Source organism: Castor canadensis, chromosome 17, assembly GCF_047511655.1.
Source record: "Castor canadensis chromosome 17, mCasCan1.hap1v2, whole genome shotgun sequence".
Lineage (NCBI taxonomy): Eukaryota > Metazoa > Chordata > Mammalia > Rodentia > Castoridae > Castor > Castor canadensis.
In genome coordinates, this window is record NC_133402.1 from 24,210,115 (window position 1) to 24,218,705 (window position 8,591).

At 34.4% G+C, this 8,591-nt stretch overlaps 1 pseudogene; it reads right to left on the reverse strand.

Annotated features, from left to right (window-relative positions):
- Positions 1 to 1,441: 1,441 nt before the first annotated feature.
- On the reverse strand, positions 1,442 to 6,952 carry LOC141418505 (geranylgeranyl transferase type-1 subunit beta pseudogene; annotated as a pseudogene).
- Positions 6,953 to 8,591: the final 1,639 nt, after the last annotated feature.

The following is an 8,591-nucleotide window of genomic DNA, read 5'->3' on the forward strand; positions in this document are numbered from 1 at the left end:
GAAAATGTTTGATGTCCCCACTGCAGAGGAGCTAATACAGAAACCTTAAAGCAACAGAGGTCAATATGGGAAGTGGATCAGGAACTAGTGAAAAAGTCAGATACAGATGAATCAACTTGAGTTGTAACACATTTGTGCATGGAAGCAATGCTAGGAATCTCTCTGTATAGCTATTCTTATCTCAACTAGAAAAAATGCTTTGCCTTTCTTATTATTGCTTATGTCTTCCTTCAACAAAATTAGAGATAAGGGCAGAACAGGTTCTGCCTGGAAGCAAGAGGGGGTGGGGGGGGGAGAGGAAGAAGGCGGAGGGAGGAGAGAGGAATGGCCCAAACAATGTATGCACATGTGAATAAATGAATAAAAAATTAGGCCCTTGTGTGGTGGTTCATGCCTACAATTTCAGTTACTGAGAGGCATAGGTAGGATGATTGCAGTCTGAGGCTAGCCCCAGGCAAAAACAAAAGACATGATATGAAAAATAATAAGGCAATAAATGACTGCAGGTATAGCTCAAGTGGTAGAGTACCATCCAGCAAATATGAGTACCTGAGCTCAACCCCAATACTGGCAAAAATAAATAAATACATAAAATAATAAAGAGTACAGAAGGAAAGTTTATGAGGTGATGGCTAAGTTCATGACCCTGTTTGTGGTGATAGTTTTATGGGTACATCCTTATCCACAAATTCACTGAGGTATAGGCAATAAATACCAGTAGTTTTATATGTGCTTATACATCAACAAAGTGGTTTAAAATATGACAACATAAAAATAAATCTGAATTTACTTATTATAAACTAATTTTATAGGGGTAGGATGAGGCAATTACATTGGTTCTCAGGGAGCCAGTACACATATTCTTCAGTATCTAGTCAAGGCATTGTCCAGCTGTTGATTACTGAGTCATGGGAAATAAGCAAGTAAGTATAGAAGTCAGAGGGTTTTGAAAAGTTCTTCTGTCAATTGAGGGACAAATTGAGACCTTGATTGGAGATCACATTATGAGACGGTAGGAGAAGGCATGGTTCCTCTTTGTTAACAGCTGGTGTACAGTCTTGGAGATGCAATTGTCACCTTTGGGGAGAACATGGTGTATAAACAGAATCATGGTGACTGAAAGGAAAGCAGGTTGCTAGGAAATTCCATTGTCGTGTTTAGGGAGGTGTGGGGTCAGAATGTAGGCGGCAATCTCCCTTGCATTACCAAATGTCTTTTGCTCTGGTGTGTGGAACACAGTTATCTATATTATGACAGAATTAAAACCATCATAATTTCAACAAGACAATTTCACAGTTTTGAATGAACTTTACTGGTCAACTAGAGTGTTAGCAAGGCAAAGGCATCCATTTGGTTAAAAACAATATCAATTTTAGCATTTTCACCATTCAACCACAAAAAAATGAATGCTGATTGCAGAATTAAATGTAAGAAAATGAAACTATAAATATAGGGGCATTATCATCTCTATCAAAATTATAAACAGCTTGTTCAATTCTTTTTCTGAAAAAACTTCCTTCTAGTTTACCCATCAAACACAGTGATGCACTGTCACCAAAAGCAGATTCTCCATGAAGTTCAAGTTCAGCTCCCTGGGCCAGCCCATTGTCATAAGACATACTTCTTCTAATGTAGTTGATGGATTTTTTCCATATCCAGTTGTTGAGTATATAGCAAATACAGGAAGCACAGAACATAAACCCTATGTCTTTTTCGCTGCCTTCAGGTAATACACAAAAACTCCCATCTTCCAGCTGAAGGGCTCTCAAGCCTGCCATACAAGCTTCTTTATTTACTTGTCTTAAGTCATATTCAAGAATAACTAAATATGAAAGGCCAGTGTAGGTCATCCTTGTGTGTCCACTGTCATAAGGATGAGCTCTTCCAGGATTCTTTGATGGACTGAATGGAATATTCAGGTATGGAGATCCTCTGACACCACAGTGACTTAGAATTGATCTCACTGTCTGTGGGAAGCACCTGCAAGGAGTAAATCCACTCTATATTGTCATCTTTGTTCACCACATCTGACGAGTCCAACATATCCAGTCTGGAGAGTATGAAAAAAAGCATGTCAACCTGCTGATCTCCAGCTAAGAATAGCACTCTGGCAAGACCTGGAGGCAGTGCTGGGAGATCCACATGTGCTGTTCCCAAGGGAATCCAGCCACTCTCTCACCCTGGTCCCCACTAGCAGCTCATCCTCCTGGCCACAGTGCTGCTCCAGAAGCAACCTAAACCAGTATCTGTTATGAATGTGAACACAAAAATTCTCCACCAAAAACTAAATTCAGCATCATATTATAAAAGGATATGCATCACAAACACATGAGATTTATCTCAGGAATGCAAGTTTGGTTTAAAATGTATCAATGTAGCACATGATATTAAGAAGTAAAATCTACAGGGTCAGCTCAACAAAGGCATATGACAAAATCCATCATATCTTCATGATAAAAATGCTCCTCAAGCAGAAATAGAATGAAACTTCCTTAATCTATGAAAAGTCATAGGAATTATCATACATAATGTTAAAAGACTGAATAACTTTTCTCTAAGGCCAAGAATAAGACAAGTCATTCTTAACATTTCTATTCATGATTATATTGTAGGTTCTAGCCAGGAAATTCATGGAAGAAAAGGAAACAAAAGTCTCCACATTGGAAAGGAAAAAGTAAAACTACCACTATTGTAGATGAAGTGGTCCTAGATATAGAAAATCCTATGTGATTCCCAAAATATTGTTAGAATCCAAAATTCAAAGAGCTGGGGTAAATCAAAATTTTTTGAGTAGCCAACATAGTGCTCAAAATGTTTTGGATTTTGGAGCATTTGGAATTGGAGAGTTGACTTTTCAACAATTATTATGTAGACTGGATAGCCATATACAAAAAAACAAAATTGGATCCCTTCTTTATGCCATACACTAAAATTAACTCAAAATTATCAAGCTCTTAATTTAAGAGCCAGATATGGGTCCTTTAGAAGAGACATAGCAGCAAATCTTTGTGGTCTTGGGTTAGGCAATGGTTTCTTAGATATGACATAAAGACCACAGCCAGCTAAAGGGAAAAAAGGATAAGTTGTTATCAAAATGAGCCCCCTTTTTTTACGGAAATGATATATATATATATACATAAATATATACATATATATACATAAATATATACATATATATACATAAATAACATGTACACCTCCAATATAAAAATATAAGTAACTCAATTAAAAATAAGCAAAATATCTGACTAGATAATTCCCTAAAGACAGAATAGTATATAAGTTTTTAAAAAGATAATATTTTTGGTAATTAAGGAATTGAAAATCAAAACTGTAATGAGACTACTTCATGCCCACTGTGATGACTATAATTTAAAAAGACAGAGAACAGCAATTATTAACAAAGTTGTAGAGAGTTGGACCCTCATACATTGCTGGTGGAAATTCAAATGTTGCATCCACTTCAGAAAACAGTTTGTCATTTTGTCATAAAGCTAAAATAAACTAATAAAAGTTAACATTTAACCCAGGAATTCTATTCGTAGGTTTTTATGTGAGAGAAATGAAAACACATATTGGCACAAAAAGTGTCCAAGAATGTTCATAATAACAGAATTCCTAATAGCCAAAAGGTAGAAATAATACAAATATCCCAAAACTTATGACACAATGAATATAATATGATAGTTTCATACACTGACATTTTATTTGTCAGAATAACAGAACAAGGTATGGATACTTGCTGCATCAGAGATTAGCCATGAAACATCATGCCAAGTGTAAGAAGCCCATCCCAAAAGACCACATTTTTTTTACTTACATGAAATACCTTTACTGTGCAAATTTATTGATACAAAATAGATTAGTGAATTATAAGACTGGGCAATGCAAGGAGGAATGGAAAGTGACTACTTTTGGCCGCAGCATCGTTGTAGGCAACAAAAATGATGTAAAGTTAGGCAGTGGTGATGGTTGCGCAACTCAATATATATATATTTGGTGGTACTGGGAGTTGAACAAAGGGCCTTGTGCTTGCTAGGGAAGTGCTCTACCTCTAGAGCCACACTCCCGGCTCTTTTGGCTTTAGTATTGTTTGGGATAGGGTCTCTTGCTTTTGCCCAGGCCAGTCTGGACCATGATCCTCTTATTTATGCTTCCCACATAGCTGGAATGCCAGTTGTATTCCACCAAACCCCCAGCTAGGGATGAGATAGAGTCTTGTAAACTTTGTACCCCAGAATGACCTTGATCTGTGATCCTCTCAATCTCTGCCTCTCAAGTACCTAGGATAACAAACAAGAGCCACTACTCCCAGCTATACTTGACTTTACAAAAACGACATTTAATTGGGCAATTTAAAAAGAATATATTTTATGGCATAAAAATTATATCTTAATAAAACTGTTATAAATTCAGATATAAAAAGGAACTCCTTTATCAAAAAAAATCTATAATATTTCCATACTGTAGAACAGCTCTGAGCAAACTGTGGCCCATGAGTCAAATCTGGCCTGTAGCTTGTTTTCACAACTGAAGTTGTGTTAGAGCATGCCACCTTTATCATTTATCTACTCTCTCTGGTGGATTTTGCAGAGTATCTTAGTAGTTACAGAGAGCATCAGATCAGAAGAATCTAAAAAGTTTACTCTTTGGCTCCCTACCAAAAGTGCTTGCCAGCTCCTGTTGTTATAATAAATAGCATTTCAAAAAATGGGAAGCATCATAGACTATTGACAGAAATAGATCTTTGAAATGATGTTAAGTGAAAAAAAGTTCAGAGCAACATGTAGCATGTTGTCATTTGTGTAAAAAGGAAAACAGAACAGAAATCCAAGTCACTAATAAAAATATAGTCAATATAAAACAATACATGCAATGTTATATAAGTGCATGGGAAATATTCTGAAAAGATATCAGTAATTTAATAAAATCTCCAGGAAGAGTATTGGCATTGACTCAATGTGAGTCAATGCCCTGTATAGCTATCCTTATCTCAACCAGCAAAACCTCTTGATCCTTCCTATTATTGCTTATACTCTCTCTACAACAAAATTAGAGATAAGGGCAAAATAGTTTCTGCTGGGTATTGAGGGGGGGAGCGGGAGGGGGTGGAGTGGGTGGTAAGGGAGGGGGTGGGGGCAGGGGGGAGAAATAAACCAAGCCTTGTATGCACATATGAATAATAAAAGAAAAATGAAATAAAAAAAAAAAAAAGAAAACCTAACTTAAAACCAAAAAAAAAAAAAAAAAAAAAATCTCCAGGAAGAGTATTGGCTTTTGGGAGTCATTGTCAAAACATACTCTAACCTTTGTTTGTAGTAATTTAAATTCTCTACAAAGAAAATGTATCAGTATGTTACATAAATAAAATATGAATTATAGTATGCTATAGATATTTTTGGTTTTTTTTTCAGAGTTTTAAATGATCAAGCTATGTTAGAGGCTGTAAGTACAACACCCTCAATTTTGCACTTTGTTCTTGAGTTCTTAATAGACTCTAGAAATTGTCATTTTGCATAATTCTAAATAGAGAACCAGTGCTTACTCAGTTTATTCAAGGGATTTCTACATATGTGTGACCTGGAAAATGTGTGTTCTTTTAACATTCTAACCATCACTAAGAAGCATTTCGAAATATTAACTGTAAAAGCCTGCAGTTCTCTGAAGAGCTCCCCTGACTCCAGGTTTTAATTCTTGACCTTTCTCAACCCCAGTAATAGTTTCACTACACAGACTAATTCCAATGGTTCATTATTTTTATGAATTAATAAGAATTACTTGCTTTGATAATTAAGTATCCAAATAACCTTTCATTACTACTAAATTAGTACTAAATTGCAAATATTTGCTTTTAGAAATATAAACAGATGCAAGGGGATTTCAACCTGTTATCAGAGGAGAAATCAGTAATGGAAAGTGAAATACAAAGATTGAAAGATGCAGAGGTTGGTAAAATTTAGTGTCTGAAAACAGCACACAGCATCTAACAAGGCTTTTTATTTTAGGATAGGAAACAAAGTTATAGTATTTAAATGTTTTATAATGTGTTTTCAACACTAATAATTTGTAGTAGCTGCACTTAAGAACTAACATCATTATATTTATGCTATTATAAATATTATAGATAAATTACAATGTTAGCTATCAAAAGCAAAAAAGATGCTATGAAAAACAGGCATGAAATTTAAACATTATGAAAGATATTTTTCTGGACCTAATATTTAACTGTATGAAAGTATCAGTAAATGGAATTTTTCAAATATCTTTTAAATATATTTTATGTTATTTTGTGCAGCTAAGTAATGTATGTCTTTATTATACCAACTAGAGTAAATAGAAATACAAAAGCTAAAGGAAACTTTGTTTTCTTCTGTATTTTCTCTTTTTTGTTACCATTATTATGCAGCTTTTAAATCCAAACTACAGACAAAGTCAAATATGTTAGAAGCAAAGTTTTATTAACCACTTAACCTTGTAAGATGTATGACTTAAGGAAAATAACCTTGAGTCCTCTAATGTTGTTTACTTGAAATTTGTTCTTTTTAGTCAGGAAAAAGTAGAACTAGTACCCAGAGATTTACAATTAAATCAGTCAGGGAAGCAGGGTGTCTACATAAGTGACAAATGTAAGATTAAAACTATTTCCCTAAGTAGGGATAGAAAATAACTATAAAATGTCTAAAATTGTAAATTGTCATGCAGAATTGAGGAGTCCCACCAAGGGTGAGAATTTTGCAATCTTTTAGTCATGCACTGTTAGCACCACCTTGAAAATATTTTAAACCTTGTCTATTGAAGTTGTAGCATACCCTGTTTTTGTCTTCTTGTATTTAGGGATTTTGCTTCTAACTCTGCTCAAGAGAGCAATGGCTTTGGCCTGAGCTTCTGCAGTATGGGCTCCAGGATGCAGCATGGCTTTTCTCATGTACTCCTTAGAAACTTTGGTGCTCATTGGATATGTTACATTGCATCCATTTTGACACAGGACCTGCACATCATTTCTGCTTCACTCTGAACTTACACTTTTTGTGTCCTACAGCAAATTAAACCTTAGTAGCTCATATATACTACTTGACATACATGAAATATAATCAATGAATAAATGACATTACCTTTATCCATTGGAAATTACTTGCTTGTATCATTTCTGACCATTGTATGGAAATGAGAAAGAGAAAAGTAGGATAATTTCTACTTATATAATTGTAATATCATGCCCACACAAAGCAGTGACCAATCAAACAATCTGAGAAGCAGTCTCTTTTTGGAGGAAATCTAACATGGGAATTGGTCAATAGGATGGTGGCAGGGAGAGAATTATATCATCTATCTCATTAAGTATTTTTTCTTTCTTATTTTTTTTTAGGTACTTGGGTTTGAACTTAGAGCCTTGGATTTGCTTGGTCTACCACCTGAGCCATGTCATCAGTCCTCAAATTAAAGATTTCCTTTTTTGGTAGCACTGGGGTTTGAACTCAGGGCCTCACACTTGTAAGGCAGGCACGCTTACTGCTTAAGCCACTCCACTAGCTCATTAATTAAATATTTCTTGTAGAACAATTTTCAATTTTCTTACAGAGTAAAATTCTTTTTCCTAACTTAAATATTTCTCTCAATCATTTTGTTTTGTAGACAAACAAGCTTAATAATGAAAGCCCACATTTGATGCCTGTTCTTATTGCCAAATATTAATCAATGTTTCTGTGAATTGTTCAAGGCTTTATGTTCTTTTCTTGTAAGCAAGAAATTTATTGGATAGTTGTTAGGGTAACTCTAAACATTGAAAGAAAAGTTGAAAGACAAGTTTGTTGAGGGTTAGAACCAGGAAACTCAAGCAGTGAAAATCACAGAAATTCCTAGACATCTCTTGCTTCATGTCTTTCAGGGAACTTTTAGAGAGGGAGCTCTGGACTTCATTTTAAAAGGGTTTCTTTTAATGTCTATGATAAAATGTTTGTACTTTTCTTCATAAACCATTTTTTCATTTCCATTGGATTAATCCTATGTGCTTCATATATTTAGACTATGTTAATTGCTCACTTTAAAAGATTTCTCTGTTGATTTTTGCATCTAAAATTCCAGGATACTGTCATGTTGATTACATTTATATAGTCAAAGTATCTATGAATAATGATAGGAAAAATTTTCTTGGAGTTTGCTGCAAGGCAATGCTATGATCACCATAATAAAGCTGAATAGAAGTGATGAGACTGTGTGTTTTTCATTTATTCTTGAATTTTAAAGTTTTAAAGGGATCATTTTCTTGTTTCAGTTTTTCTGACTGTATCTGTATTCATATATATATATATATATAGTCTTCTTTTATCTCATGTCTTTTTTAAAATCCAGATTTTGCATATGACAGTAAAGATGCAATTGGTCTAAGTCTGCCTTATTTCATTTAACCTTCAGTTCTGTCTATTTTTCTGCAATAATTTCATTCTTTGTAATGGCTGAATAATATTGCACTGTATATACATATCACACTTTTTAAACAGTTTTCTATTCATTGGAACCTAGCCAGATTCCATTCTTAGGTATTGTGAATAGTAGTCTAGTAAACATGGATGTACAGGTATCTATTGTATGCT